At 34.7% G+C, this 17,116-nt stretch overlaps 1 protein-coding gene across 15 annotated transcripts in view; it reads left to right on the top strand.

Moving 5' to 3' along the window:
• The window catches only part of NLGN1 (neuroligin 1), a 901,503-nt gene that overhangs the window by 300,385 nt on the left and 584,002 nt on the right, over positions 1-17,116 (top strand). The gene's annotated exons all lie outside the window — the stretch shown is intronic.

The following is a 17,116-nucleotide window of genomic DNA, read 5'->3' as shown; positions in this document are numbered from 1 at the left end:
CAGGCACGCACGCACACATGCACACACACACATCTTTTCCCATAAATAAGTTGTTGTTTATGCTGTTTCATCAACCTAGAAACTTTTATTTTTCGATATTCTACTTGATGTATCCCGAGAAGCTGAGCTCTGATTTCACTCTCCCTACCATGTCGCAGCCATATTTTATTGCTGCTGTCAGAAATCTCATATTCCTTTATAGAACTTATATGGTGCCTTGCACTCTCCTATAACACTTATCCTGCTGTGTCTTTAATTTGACTTAGGCATATCTCAGCTTCAGTATTCATAGATAAGGTCCTTGGTGGCAGGAACCATGTCTGACCTATTTTTTTAAATCCACAAATACTTTATGATTTGGCAATATTTATTGATTTGGGGTAGGTATTTAAGCCAGTGTTGTGTACATATGGATTTCCATTGTCTGCCACAAAAGGAGTAATTTTGAGAAATACAGTGTTTTGGAAAAGAATATGAGACATGCAGTCAGAGAATTTGCCACTTAATTTCTGTGTGGCTTTAAAGATGTTCCTCATCTAATATGAACCTCAGTTTAATTCATCTGTGAAATTAAGGGAATAACAATATACTTCAAAAGTAGTAAGCGTATCACAAAGTAGTAATGAAGAATAAACAAGATACTGGCTTGACAGTGTTTTGCAAATGTTATATAAACATAAATATAATAATTATATATTATTACAGCTAAGATTTCTGAATTCTTATGTCAGTAGAAAGTAAATAAGAAGACTGAGTCTGCCTCTCCCAACAGGTGCCCAATGGTATGAATCTTAAGAGACCGAATGGAAAACAAGATTCTGGATGTAAATGTTGTGTCCATATGCATCCATCAGAAATTACTTAGTAAAAACAGAAAGAAAAATAAGCTCACAAATAGTGTTGCACTCTCTTTCCTGTATGATAGAATAGTTAAATTAATGGCTAAATCTAATTAAGAAACTGAAAAATTACAGCATGACTGCTGCCAATACTAAACCCAATGGACTGTGAGATAGGATATGGTAGCACTCAAAAATTACCTCACCATTGTTGAATATTAAGGCAATTTTGCTACCTATCCTTAGAAATAAAACAGCCCTTGGAATTAAATTTTGTAATTTGTTATTGGTTCAAGAATTAATGCCTTTTACTATCATAAATATATCATCACAGTTGACAAAGCACAATTTTAATTAACAGTGACAGGTAAAGCTCCTTACAGTCAGATTGAATTTATATTAGCAATTATATAAAAATTATATTTTCATCATCACAGTTTTACATTGAGGCCAAGAGTACTCATCATATATAATCCTGCCCCTAACATTTTGTGGGGCATGAGCCAATATGAAAATTATAAAATAGCTATAAACTGCTTAATATGTCCTTCTACCTTGATAAATAAATATACTTTTATAATAACCCAGAAGCCCAGGTTTGAATTTGGGATCCTCTGACCCTTTGGACTCCAGCATCCAACCTTGGCTGAAGAGCAGCAGGCCCCTCCCTTGTTGCCTGATCAGTTTCCTTTTCATCCCCAGCTCATTGCTGCACCACAGGGAATCCTGTGCTCCACCTCTATGGAGTCACACGTCTAAGCCCTGTCATCAGCACCTCTCAGCCCCAAAAGTCTGTGTCTGAGCCAATATGCTAGTCTAGGGATGCACACACTAGTAATGTATTTGATTTCAGGGGAATAGACTAGGAGAGAGGCCTGTATAGACCTTGGATTGGACTCAGGACCATTAAGGCAAGAAATCTCTATACCTAGAGAATAGCCTAGAAAAGGTATTGTAAACTGCAGGTGAACACATCCATTGGGCCCCCTAGAATCCTTGTTCTCTGAGGAGAAATACAGGACTGCAGAGAGCTATAGTGACGATTTCTGAAGTACAGGACTCAGGGGCCCACCTTGCCTAGATGTGGGGGTGGTAATGATCATACATTAAGCATTTGAGTGTATTTCAGAGATGTCAATTAAATGATGGCTCAAATATATCAGTGATACTGATAAGTTTAATACATTGATTTTCAATTATATATATGCTTTAGGAAAAAATAAAGTTTTATTTTAAACCAATACATTCTTCAGTATATTAATTTGTTTCAAAAGTGAAGTTCTCAAAACATTATTTCCGTGTGTGGTATTATTTCCTTTTTGACATATTTATAGGGAATTTTTTATTGAGAAATGTAGATTATGTATGTGAAAGACACAAAGCATACCGAATAATTTAGACACAGACATAACTATAGCCATGAGTGTCTGTGTTAGTCAGGAAAGTCTAGGTTTTGCTATGGCAGCAATCACACTAATTTAGTGGTTTTAAAATACCGAGGTTTATTTCTCATTTGCACTATGTCTATCACGAGTCAGCCCATGGCTGTTTTCTACAACATGGTCCTTCTAACACTGGAGTTCAGCCAGACCCAGCAGTCACCCTTTTGGTCTTAAAAGTTGTAGTAAAGAGGGAAAAGAGAACAATGGCAAATCTTGCATTACCCATTATGTGCTCGGCCCAGAAGAAATACTTGCTCCTCTGGCCATAACTCATTGACAAAAAACAGTCATAACAATCCTGTGTTCTAGAGGGAGATAGAACCAAAATATTTGTTGATCAAAACTAATGATTAATCTTGTACATTTTACACATGTATGTATCTAGGAAAGCATAAGAAACACCAAGAAACGGCTCGGTGCAGTGGCTTACACCTGTAATTCCAGCACTTTGGGAGGCTGAGACAGGTGGATCACTTGAGGTCAGGAGTTCGAGACCAGCCTGTCCAACATGGTGAAACCCCTGTAATCCCTGTGATCCCAGCTACTCAGGAGGCTGAGGCAGCAGAATCACTTGAATCCAGGAGATGGAGGTTGCAGTGAGTAGAGATTGTACCATCGCATTACAGCCTGGGCAACAAGAGCAAAACTCCATCTCAGAAAAAAAGAAAAAAGAGAAATAAAAAGAAAAAGGAAAACAAAAATCAAGAACCATACATGCCAAATTGTTAATATGGTTTCCTTAAGGATGGAATCTAGGTTACATCTACATTTTAAAAACTTGGTGTATGTTTTTCAGTACTTTTGTAATATTTGTTAAATTAAGGCTATAAAATAGTCTTTAAAGGTATAAATACTAATGCAATACCCATATGTTGAAAATTAAAACCTACTGTTCATCTAACATTAGTTGTACTTTCATACAAGACAAAATGGTGATGGACGTCTTTAATTACACTTGAGATTCAGTAGACACTATTATGGTTCAGTAGACACAATTATGGATTTTTTAAAAATTCAATGAGTGAATATTTATATATTCAGATACTGTAAGAAAATTAAAATAAGCACACCAAAAGATACAGTAGAAGATATTAGACTTATATACAATGGAAAAGGACCAGTAAGGTACTCAGTTTGTTCTTCCTTAATTCTATGGGACATTTTAGATGCTGGAAATTCACTACTGCTGTGTTTAACATTTCATTTAGTATTCTAATGTAAGCTGTATTCCCACTCACATTAAAAAAAATCTCTACATAGATTTCCCAGGATTTATGCATTTCTTTATAACTTAGCTGTCTTGCATAGCCTAATTTTTCAGTATTTAAATATCTAAAATAAGTTTTAAATGCAATGTTTCGGAATTATTTTCTATTGTTACCTATTAAAGCAAGTCATATTGTTTAGAAGTAATTTAATTTCCTAGGACTTGGTTTATGAATACTTGGTAAGTCTATGCCTGCAACAACCACTGAATGCCCCACAGCACAGGAGTGCAATGTCTTTGATAGCATGGGTTTTGTTAAATTAATGAAACCTTAATAATTAAATTTTTAATTGCATCTGGAAATTTTTCATTAACTGAGAATCTTTTACAATAAAGTTCCTTTTTACCTGACACACTTCGGAGGCAATGCATACTTTTGGAGGCATCTAATTCAGGCTTAGCAGTCTCAAAGCATAAGAAGACCCAGTCAAGTACCATGCAAGAGTAAACTGGGTAAGAAAGAAGGGAAACAGTCCATGAGAAAACAGATTTCTGTGAAGACCTGGGAGTGCATGCTCCTCTTAAAGGTATTCCAGTTAGAACAATTTTAAAGCATTATTCCAATGAAACTAAACACTCTCATTGGCAAAATTTGAGTAGCTGTCTATGAGTTTGAGACTCTAGGACTCAGATTCTTGTTTATCACACATATTTATTTATTATTCAATATTAGTCTACACAGGGAAGAAGATCCATAATTCTATGTCATATTCTAAATTGTGCAAACAGAAAAAAACATAAAATCAAGAGATGCAAAATTCTTAAGAGAAAAATAGTATTAATTTTGTAATGGGTACATAGTTTTGTTAACCTCATTTTGATCATCTTTTGGATTTAAAAAATTCGCAATAATATTTCACAGATACCTCAATTTAGATGCTTTATGGCTAAAAACAAACAGTGGGCTTGGTAATTTGTTTCTGCTGAGAGTGAGAGAAAAATCAGCATGTAAGTTGTTTTTATTTCAGGGAGAAGCAGGACAATATCCCAAGTCAAAACATGAACGAACAGAAGTCACCAATGAAACACAGACTGTTAGCACCTGTTGCAAACCTGTGTTTCCTTAAATCCAACTAGGATTTAGAGTTTAAATTATAACATTAAATTGGTTGTAATGATGCTTTATAACAGTGCCTTTGAAAAACACTCATTTTTTGTTGTTTTGTTAATGCATAAAAGCATCAAGGCTCATTATTTTCATATTTCTAGGCTCAGATCAGCCAAGGGGTTAAAAGAAAAATAGAAGCTGAAAGGACTTCTTTTGCCCAGGGAGCCTTCTCATCATTCTTATCTCTTACCTGTTCTTAGGAGGTAAGACATGCACTAAGCATATATGCTGCTTATGCTTGTTACTGGAATTGATCTACTATGCTGATAATGAGTCACTGTGAAATAGCAGCCCAGTTACTGAAGGAGGTAAGGTTAGAGACCAGAACCTGACTGGCAACAAGGCTGTCTGGTTGCCTCCTGACATACTGAGCAGCAACTCTTTATGCTTTCCCAGAGTAGGGACAGTATTGTTCCAAGTCTGGAGTGGCAGAGGCCAACGCTGATCACTAAGTGGATCAGAATCAGCACTAGGAAACTGAGGACACAGAGCAATATTTGTAATTTTACTTTTGAACCTGATGTTTGTTGTCATCTACAGTGTATTGGGTTCCTGTTTTCAGTAAGCTTTAAAAAGCAAACTAAATACAGATCAGGAAATTCATGGACATACTTCTATGACTGCTTCATAATAATGTGTGGGGTGTGTGATATGTGCTACCCACTGTGTTCAGTGTTTTTATTTTGCAGTTTTTTTGTTTTGCTTTTAGTTAGTTCATTTAATTATTACACTAACTCAGTGAGGTAAATATTGTACTTGGATTTCCAGATAAACATACTAAAGCTTTGGGAAGGTAATATGCTTGCCTAAGAGCATATAGCTATGAAGTAATAGAAAGAAGATTTAAATCCATGTCTGTTTAACTACCAAGCCTAAGGTAGCCATTCTTTGTTAGCTATGGTTAAGCTAATTATACTCAAGATTCTTAACTACTAAGTTTGTCTAGATATTTAGCTCAGTGGTTAACATTTAGGATCTAGCCAAGGCTGCCTGGACTCAGATTCTGACTCTGCCACCGACTACCTGTGTGCTCCCTAACAAGTTATTCTACTTTTTTCAACCTTAGGTTTCTTACTGTAAAATAAGAATAATAGTAGAATTTAATTTCTAGGGGCCTCATTAATATTAAATGAGTTAATACATGGGAAGTGCCCAGAACAAGTGGTGTCTAGGAGACATTATTGCTGTCATTATCTTATCATTACTATTATTAGTTATTGAAAACCAACAATTCTGCAAATGAATATTAAACGAAATCCTTATATACAAGTGCAACTAGTTGTGTTTTTTCTTAAAACTTGAGGCATTAAAATTTGATTTTTTAAAGATGAAAAATATGCAATCTGCTAGATAACAAATTAATTGTAAAACTTCAGAACAGGTTGGTTGGGGTGTAGACAAATATAAAAGAGCAAGAAAAAATTAATAAGGGGAAGGATAGGCATGGAGGAAGAGACAACAAGAGATCTGTGTAGTAGCAGCTAGGTTGGAAATAATGATATACTTAAAGACAAAGAGGAAAATAGACATTCTAAGAGATTATATTCATCAAGTAATACAATTAACTCATGATTTCAAATACACTATTACTTTAAACAAGATTGCATTTTTATAATTCTGGGCATACATAAAAAATATCCTCTCTTTGTATTTACTCAGATGGAAGCTGAAATTGCTTTCCAAAAAATGGCTCTCACAGTATCATTGGTCAACTTGACTGTGATAATGTGAAGTGAGAATAAAGAAAAGGAGTTAGGTCCCAAATGAGCAAAAACTAAAAATAAATGAGTACTTTATCAGTGTTTCCTTTATGCAATGAAATATTTGTATTATCTGGGTTTACAAACTACAAAGATACATGACTTCATAACTAGTTTTTTTGTCTTTATAATTATCTTCACTTTTTTCTTTATCTTTGGGAGCGAAGTGCTGATGAGTTAGTGTGATGTAAGAATAGAACAGTTAAGAGAAGGAGAAGAATGGCACCAAACACTAGCTTTATGTTCTCAAATTTGGTGCTTAGGCCATTGATAATTGTTATTCTTTTGAAAATATATATGTAAATTATTTTCATTTTTTAAATTATAATAAACCTATGTTCGGTAGAGATATTTTCTAGCTTATTTCACTGTTACTATATGATTGACTTTGGACAATTATTTAACCTTTCTATACTCTTCATTTTTAAGTTGAGATTAATGATAGTACAGGGTCCTTGTGGGAATTAAGTAGGCTAATATTGCAAAATGTTTAGAATAGAGCCTTATACCCATCTGTACTCAATAAATGTTAATTATAAGCATAGCTATCATGGGTATGGTTACATTCCTTAGCTCACTTTCTCTAAAACAAATCACGTATGTACCCTATATTGTAGGGTGCATTGTTATGCCTGAAAGATATTTAAAGTGATATATGACTTTATTACTAAAGAGTTATGCTGTTTATGGCTGGTTACATCCTAACAAGTTAGAGATGGCTCAAGGATACAAAGAAAAAGGAAAAAGATGAAGGGAAAACTAGATTAAGAAAGAGGAAAAATAAATATTTGAATGCAAAGTGTAATAGAAATACATTTGCAACTAGAATTTAAGGTTTAAATTATAACATTAACTTGGTTTTAATGATGGTATGTAACAGTGTCTTTTGAAAACATTCATTTTTGTTGTTGTTGTTATATTGTCAACTCAGCTGAGAAAGTCTTGGAATTGGAAATGGGCTCTGAAATACATTTAGTGTTCAAAATGTATTTCCATCATTGGTAGCTACAATTCTGGTTAACCTCTCTGCTTCTTGATTTTGTCATCTAAAGCTGGGGCCACTAGTATGTCTATTGCAAAAGTTTTTGGAGGGTTAATTGGGATAATGCAGGTAAAGGGCTTAGAACTGTGCTTGACACCATATTTGCATTCCTTAAGTGTAACTATTATTATATTGGATTAACTCTTAGGGTACGAGAAATGGTGATGAAAAAGGCACTGTTCTTGGTCTCATGCAGATCAGAAGTCAACTGAAGAAGAGTTAGAGTGAACAGGCTCTTATACTATAGCTTGGAAATTGTCCTGAAGCTGCTAGAGGTACACAGAGGTTGCTGTTAGAGCAGCAATTTAAGGGGAACCCATTTGTTTTAAGGAATAAAGTATGTCTTTCTGGAGCAAGTGATCTCTAAACTGGATCCTGGGAGAATGAGATTTAACTTGAAAAGGGAGTGGGGAAGAGTTCATCAAAGCTTGAGGGAACTGCAGGTGCCCAGAATGTTTTGGGAAAATTCGAGTACTTTTGTATTATGGGAGAAAAATGTAGGGGTCAGATGAAGAGACTGAAGCAACTGGTAGAAAAAAAGGAGGTAAGTGAGCAGGGTAAAATGAGAAGGGTTTTGTCCTGAGTGTTAGGGAGGTTAGACTTGCAGGGATTCTTCAGAATAATCACAGAAGAATAAACAGAAGAGCTGAGATCTTTAGAAGAGTTATCTTCTCTGCCTTTTGATACAACATGAAGAGCAGATGGAAGGAGGCAAAGTTTCCAGGAAGGCAACCACTTTGGAATCACTTACAGAAATTGTTAGGAAGTGGTTGTAGCCCCTCAAAAAAGGCATGAAGTGGAGGAGAGAGAGAAGTGGATGGACTCTATTATATTTAGATGGAATCAATAAGACAATGTTTTTTCACTTCTTAAAATGGGATTACAGGTCTTGGCTTAAATGATTATTTCATAGCCATTTCACTTGTTTTCTTGAGTAAAGATCTGAACACTGTGACTTGTTTTTGTCCAGTAAGACTATATGCTACTCATGTTCCATGGCCTTTAAATAAACACTTTCATGCCCAATTCTACAATTATCATGTGGAATATTTCCACCTGAAATGTATTGTTAAGTCTGTGGCTTCAATAGTAAGAGAATAGTAAGCAAAATAAATATGCCACTTCTTTTTATCTTGTTCCATAAGTGATGGATGATTTTCTTGGTGTGATTCATCTCTCTTATTAAGAGCTTTAATGTTTAGGATTCTTGTTTTGCACTATTACAGAATCAAGGTAGCAAAAAGGGACTAGTGAGCTATTTCTACGAATCAGGAGGGAGGTTTTGTATCCCTTTTATTACAAGCACATTTTTCTTTTATTTTCTCCTCATTCTCTTTCCATTGAGTGGTGTATAGATAGAACTTCTTATTATGCTTGCTGATATTACATTGCTGGGAAAAAATAATTTACTTAAATAAATAGCATCAATGTTTAAGCTATTTTCCACACAGCATCCTATCTGGTTTTGCAGAGAGTTCGTTAATTGGGCAAGTATAAACTAGTCACAAACTGCTGTAGTTGATAGTTTAAAATTTAAAAATAAAATCCTTGTCCTGTTTATACTGTTTTTTATGTCAGAGCATTATGAAAACAGGATTTCAGACTTTTGAAAAAAAATATTTTATTATTTAGATTTTGATTAATGTATTTTAATTCTTGCTGAACAAAAATATTTAAATAAGATAGAAGAGTTGTATTTTAAATTTTTTGGATGATATTAAAAATACCTAATACATAAATATGCTTATGATAACCAGAAATATTCATAAGACGATTCTATCATTCATAGAAAAAACTTTGAATTATTTCACGAAATAAAATTGAGCAAATCTACCACTTTATTGCTTTCCTGTCAAAGTTGGCTGTAGGTAAGAGCTGGTGGAGACAGTGAATTTGCACGTTCAGGAAAGGGATTTGAAGGAATTAATCTTTACAAGCATTTCTAATCTCTGAATTTAAACTATTTCTCTATTTTTGGAAAGATGGGTCACAGATTTTGTAGATACATTCATTTTACTTAAACACGTGAGTGCTTGTCAATAGGGTAGTGTTTGCGTGTGTGTGTATATACACATAAAATATACCATCTATGCATTGAGATAGAATTTCAATTTGAAGCACCATGTATATAATCTTTAAGAACGTAACTTTCTTAAACTTCAGTCCCTTTTACAACAGACTAAGTGCTGCTAATATACAGGAAGCAAGAGGCAGCAGGGTCTTCACCTCAAAAAGACCTTCGGATTGCACCCCTTTGGAGCTCATCAGAGCCCATTCAGGTTTATCCTGAGGGGTCAGTTGATGCACTGCCTGATATTACTTCTTCCCGGGGGCTGAATGCACAGCTTCAGCAAGACACCCAACTCCTGCTGACTTGAGAAAAGTGTTATTTTAATGATGATTATAATGAGCTTTAGTGTTGCTGGGAGCCAAATGTATCCTTAAGTCTAAAAGAGAAAGCTGCAATCAGGATGAAGCATAATGTAACTTAGATTATTATTTGATATGTTGGCCTTTTAATTATGATTTTTCCCTTTTTGATATTCATTTATTGCCTGCTGTTCCAAGGTGAATATTTGTCATGTATCTTTATGAAGATATCATAGCAACTGAAACACACTGAATGCGCTGAAGGGGTATGGGATCTGTCTCATACCGTTTATCCTGACACATTAATCAATGAAACTATAGCTTTGATCCTAGCACCTGAATTCATGTCTAGTATTTAATTTCCTCTCCGGCAGTCATTACAAGTTACTTTTTATTAAGTGACTCTAGCTTTAGAAGATGGCTTTTAGCCACTTTTGAGCCCATTCTTGCACTGCATTGTCCTGAGAAGCTGATTAAGGAAACATTTAATAAAAGAAGCTTCAGTCAATTTGGTATGGTGATGCCATAGCAATCCTTAAAGTTGGTGGAGTTTGAGAGTGAACTTTTTTTGTCTTTAGTAAAAGTTGATGTGATCTGTTCTAAAATTGTTGTGTTTTATTTATTCTGTTGCCAGATTTTAATATGATTGAAATTGTTTTGAAAAAAAAGTTAGTTTTTATTTTTAAGCTGTTTAGATCTCTTAAGGAAAGTACATTGACATGGTGCATGTCCATTTTTTTACAAAAGAAATATATATCAAGCCAGTTAATATTGGGAGTGAGTAAGAGGTTGGAAACTAGAGGTGTTGATCCAGCTTGCTTGTAACAGTTCTTCACCAATGGGTTTCAAACTGTTTTAGCTATGATCCATAGCTAATAACCTATTTCACATGTGCTTGTAGGTTAAAAGTAGAACAAAAATTTCACAAAGTGATAACCTCAGTAAAGGCAATGAATTGTATTTTCTTTTTTATTATAATTGATGACAATTTATTGAATATCTACTATATATGGAATACACACAATCTTAGGTGCTAGCAAGATACGAGTGAGTAATGCTTTCAATCTGTATGTGGCACTTTACAATTATATTAGTCTTTCTGCAAGCATCAGGAGCCACAAAGTGGTTTAAAAAATGATTTATAAACTCTGGCCCTCAGGAAACAATTAAAGATATCAAAATATCTCATGTACCCCATAAATATATAAACCTACTATGTACCCCCCAAAATTAAAAATAAACTGCAAATAAAAGGTGCATGATGTAGGTACGAGGGTAAGAGTGTTGTTTTTCTTACAAATTAGAACATTTTCAAACATTTGAGAATGTTAGAACTTCACTATATCATTTTTTAGTGTTTTTTATTGACACTAGACATATATACATATGTATGGGGCACATGTCATATTCTAATACTTACATACAATGTGTAGTGATCAAATTAGGGTATTTAGGATATCCATCACCTCAAACATTTGTTATTTCCCTGTGCTGGGAACAAGGAAATAACAATTTCTCTTCTAGCTATTTTGAAATACACAATAAATTATTGTTAACTATAATGACTCTATTGTTTTATCAAACACTAGAACTTCTTTCTTCTATCCAACCACATGTTTGTACCCATTAACCAACCTTTCTTCATCCACTGCCCCCAATCTACCCTTCTGGTAACTATCATTCTACTCCCTACCTCCATGAAATATCAACCATTTTAGCTCCCAAATATGAGTGAGAACATACAACATTTTTCGTTTTGTTTCTGCTTACTTCACTTAACATAATGACCTCCAGTTCCATCCATGTTGCTGAAAAAAATGCCGGTCACAAATTAGTAAATCGATTTTATAATCTATAAATGAGTCTCAGTTTGTAAAACACTGCTCGCAACCACAAATTACAATCCTTAGAAGGGAGGTAGGCACACCGTAAATTTCGAAAAGTTTCACTCAACTATAAAAATCTATGACTCTGACTAGAAAATGCAGCAGATTATGATTCTTAAGTGTCATATGACAAATTCTGGTTACAAATGTCCTGAGTTAGGCCAACATATGCATCATCTACTGGTATGGTCCTATTCAATATATGGCTTTATCTGACGCAAATTGTTTCAAAATAAGTGGCAACATGTAATAACTTTTTAAAGAACATTTAAAAATAATTACCAAAAATGTTTATAAACATACCAGAAACTTTCCTATTTTTAAACAGTAATGTATAGGTTTTATGATTGGCGAACTGAATGTGAAAAACTTTTCTTGAATCGCTAAATAAAATAATTTCTTATATTGCTGAGCTATAGTTGAAAGGAATTAATGTAATGAAATCCACTTTTCATACCACTGTCATCTTCCTTGCCCCCAAAGTAAACCAGACTGGCATGGAGGCTTTATGAGGACAGGCACCATTCATGTTGTTCAACCATACTGATCCATTGTTTCCTCAAAGCAAAGCACTATTCCAGGCCCAGTCCCTTGGCACTTGTTAGATATATTATTGATTCTATGAATATGAATGAGCGGGTGGATGGATCAATCAGTTCGTTTTAGTAAGACTTGCTCGAGGTAACTGAAAAATGGCAAAAATTTATTTCGATCTCTGATTTTCCTTTCTTTTTGTCTTTCTTGGACTTAATTTCCTTAGTCAGTAAATGTGCACAGTCTGATATCTTATTTTCCTTAAACTCCTTTTTGTGAGTACCTTCTTGCCTGCACTAAGCTCTAGATCTCCCTCTTGTCAATTTTTTTTTTTTTTTTTTTAACAAAAGTGGCCATCCTAGTATCTGGTCCTCAGACATCATTTAGTTACACACAAAGTAATCTATGCAAAGGAATAAAGAAATCTCTTTAATGGCTTATAGTGTAACTCCTTCCAAGGGGACTTACATCTCCATCAGAGCCTACTGGGAGAAGGCATTGTATTGCATAGTGGAATTAAGCGCACTGTTAAAAAGATTTGGGAAATCTAATGGTAGCTATTTTGTCAGTGTCCCACAAAAACCTCATATAGTTGATGTTTGAACTTTTCTCAGAAAATACTGACACTGTGCTGAAGACAGAAGTTAATGAGGAATCCTCAAAATGTCGAAATGTTTATGTATATAGTATATATATTTTTCTTTCTACAGTCTAGGATGGAGTATTCTCAAACTGGCTGTAGATTTGGGGATGTGCCTAAAAATGCTGATTTCTGGGCCAGGCACAGTGACTCATGCCTGTAATCTCAGTACTTGGGGAGTCAGAGGTGGAAGGTTTGCTTGAGGCCAGGAGTTTCAGACCAGCCTGGACAAAATAGGGGGACCTCATCTCCACAAAAACTTAAAAATTAATCAGGCATGGTGGCACACATCTATAGTCTCAGCTACTTTGAATGTTGAGGTGGGAGGATCAGTTGAACCCAGGAGTTCAAGGCTGCAGCGAGCTATGATCATGCCACTGCATTCCAGCCTAGGTGACAGAGTAAGACTCTGTCTCTAAAAAAATAAAAAATTAAAAAAAATAATAATAATTTTTTTAAAAATGCTGATTTCTGAGTCACAATCCAGGCCTACTAAATCAGGATACCTGAATGTTGTAACCAAAATCTTTTTTTTAAAATAAACTCTCTTGAGAGAGTCACAAATTTTAAATATTTCTGAGGAGGGGGTGGTGAAAATTGTCTATGATAACTTATTTCTTTGAAACTTGTTTGAAAATAAGTTTCATTTTTCCCTTATTCAAGTGACCTGAAGGTCACTTATTTTTTGTCCTGTATTATAAATGGTTGTTGATACTATGTGACATGAAAACAAAGTTTAACCAATAGAACCTTACAGAGAATTCTAGGCTACTTCTCAAGACTTGTCAAGACTCTGCCTGCATAACAGGCAGAGCAGCTTCCACTATATCACTATCAAATATATCATTATTTGCTTAGGAAGGACAAAATATATTAAATGAGAAGGTGGGAGTGGATATTTCAATTCTGTTTCAGCTCTAGAAACAACATCTCTTTCATTATATCATATGTTATTAGTAAGTTAATTCCACTGAGGAGAAAACACAACAAAACTAAACAATTTATTTGTATTGCTATGTGAATACATTTTATATATTCCAGATCTTACCTCTCCATTTGAATCTCCCTACTAGCAAAGGTAAACGAGAGTTTAATATATTCTTTAGACCAATATTATTGAATGTCTATAAAGGCATAGTGCAAAGATCTGGAGATGAAGTAATAAAACAAAAACGTGATTCCTGCTCTTGTGTGTCTGCTGATAATTTTTAAGAATAAACTTATTTGTAAAATTAATTTTTAAGGTATCTAGGTAGAGCTATGATGAGGAGAAGTAAAGAGTATGGAGAGGAAGACTACCGTGGTCCTGAAGAATGAATAAGAGGTAGCTGATCAGGCAAAAAGTCAGGTGGAAGCTTTTAGGCAGAGAGAGCAGCACAAATAAAGGCTCTGCTTTTTATTATTTAAAGACTGCTTTTTGAGTGCTCATATGTGCACAACACTATCATCCTAGCCTGTTTTAAAAATTATTTTCCTTTTGAAAGAAGCTGCAAGCCTCAACAATGAAGCCATTATTATGTTTACAAGTTACTTAGGAGAAAGAAAAATTATAGCAATTTAACATTTTACATTATGGCTCCAGTCACCAGGTGAAAATGAGCTTAGTGTTGACTGTCCTCACCCAGGTGACCTTGTGTCCAATCAAAAAGTACATCACAAAATTTGGCATCACTTGTAATTTCTAATATGCAAAAAGATAGCCAGGCCAATCTGCATGTTTTTTGGTATATTGACTAAGGCTCATTTAAGTATATTTTCTAAGTAAACGCTATAGTTTTTGTTGCACATAGCACTTCTTTGCTTTTTGCTTTCAAATTTCTCAGGTTTGGTCACCACACTCTTAAGGTAAAATGTAAATATACAATAATTTATAATAATAACAACACTAATGATAATAATGTCTTAGAGTGCTTACTCTCTACTAGATATTTATGAATTATCACTTCATTTTACAACAACCCAATTGGTTTTTCAAAGACAAAATACCCTATACACATTTTATGTCATTATTTATGGAGATTGTTAAAGAAGGACTGGAGATAGTAGAGAATTTTAAAAGAAAGAAATTTTGTTTATTGCTGCTTAGGAAGTTATAAAATGATTTTTACCATCTTTGCAGCATAGTACAGCCACTAGCACATGACTTACTCTTTGCTATGCAGGACCATTTAATCATTTTAATGAATTAGGAAAGTGGCCCCCATTTGGCCAGGATAAAGAACCAAGTATGCTTTGTTGCTGAGAAGGAAGCTGGTGTGACGTGATGGGCAACATAAATATCTGCTGGTAATAAAAGGGACCCCATTGGAATGGAGTTACGTATTCATTTATAAGGGTTTTCAAGTACTTCTCTATTTCATGTGTCTGCTACAAATTGTAAGTGCCCTAGAATGGAGAAACACCTTAAGTGATGACACCGCTGAGAAATTAGTAAAATAACAGAATTGATTGTAAAAGAGCTCCAAAGTTGGTGTCCACACAATGGGTTGATAGCCTTTGCTCTCTCAGTAACAAGTTCTGCAGTAACCTTGTGAAAGTCATTAACTTGTATCAACATACTTTTCTTTTCTTTGCTCTGTTGCTCCGGCTGGAGTGCAATGGCGTAATCTTGGCTCACTGCAACCTCCGCCTCCCAGGTTCAAGCGATTCTCCTTCTCAGTCTCCAGAGTAGCTGGGATTACAAGCATGTGCCACCACGCCCGATTAGTTTTTGTATTTTTATATTTTTGGTAGAGACGGGGTTTCACCATGTTGGCCAGTTGGTCTCAAACTCCTGACCTCGTGATCTGCGCACCTCAGCCTCCCAAAGCGCTGGGATTATAGGTGTGAGCCACCGCACCTGGCCAACTTTTTTTTCTTTATCTTCATAAGTGACCTCGAATCTGCATTCATCTGTTAAGACATGAGAAACAATAAGGGAAGGTACATTGTGCAGGCACTGCAGTCACACCAACCAAATCCGGAGTCTGTCACACATAATACCTTCATGATCATGACAAAATTATTTAATCTCCCTTTTCCTCACATTTTTCATCAATGTTTAATGGCAATGATAATATTACCCACATTAATGATAATGTTAATATCATAAGGTTGTTGTGAAGATCCATTTATCACTTACTCATTCATCAAAATTTTAAGAACATCTACTATGTGCCAGGCACTATGATGCATTTCAATGAAAGATAGAAAGACAATAATTGAAAGATAACGAAAAATATAAAACATGTGGAAAATTAATTTGAGATGGGCAAGAATATTTTAATAAGGTAGGCAGAGAAGATCTCCTTGATAAAGTGATGGTTAAACAGGGACCTAAATGAAGTAAGTGAGTAAGTCTTGAAGCTATGAGGGGATGAGGACATATCACATAGAATGAACTACAGAGGCAAAGGCTGTGCGACACAAGGGTTCATGGCATTTTCAAAGAGCTGCCCGGAGGCCACTGTGGCTAGAGCTATGTGAGAATTTTCAGAAATAAATTTAGAAAGATGTCAAGAGGGTAAGAGAATATATGGACCCTGTGGAACATTATTAGGATTGGCTTTTACTGTGTTATGGAATTTAAAACATTCTTCATTGTTAGCTTCATCATTATTCTATGTACAACTAAGGAACAAAAACTGCCATGAAAACGATGGCACAATACTTTCTAATCATATAGATTTTTACTTTGTATTCATGTAAAGAGTCTATTTAGTATTATTTAGATAAGAATTATTTTATATGCTGTGCTGGTCTGCCTCTCTTTCTTTTTATATACACAGTAACTTCTCATTTCAATGTTGAATCATAGTCGAAACTTACTGAAGATATTGAATTCAAATGTATAGTCCCAATAGTGCCTGTAATTCAACTGAAGTGATGACCAAGTTTGTTCCTATACAAGCAATGATTACTATGTCATAACTGCCACCTGGCTGACAGTGAATATAAGACACTTTTTAATTTTCTATATAAAAATAAGTGTGTATTATAGTCATCTAAATGTGGAATGTAAATGAGATAGAAAGTCAGAAAAAGGTGTTGAGAGAAGTCATGATTCACTTAAAGAACTGCTTTTGCTGCCATGAAAAGAATAGACTGACTGAAATGCACAAAGGTGCAAGCAGAGAGCTGGCCAGGAGATGTATTTGATTAATAACGATTCAGATGGATGGTAGTGGTTTGGCTCAGAATGCTATCTTAGAGGTGTCATGAAGTGGTCAGATTCTGATGTCTTTTGAAG

The sequence above is a fragment of the Papio anubis genome, chromosome 2 (genome assembly GCF_008728515.1).
Source record: "Papio anubis isolate 15944 chromosome 2, Panubis1.0, whole genome shotgun sequence".
NCBI classification, from domain to species: domain Eukaryota; kingdom Metazoa; phylum Chordata; class Mammalia; order Primates; family Cercopithecidae; genus Papio; species Papio anubis.
This window is presented reverse-complemented; position numbering and strand designations above follow the sequence as displayed.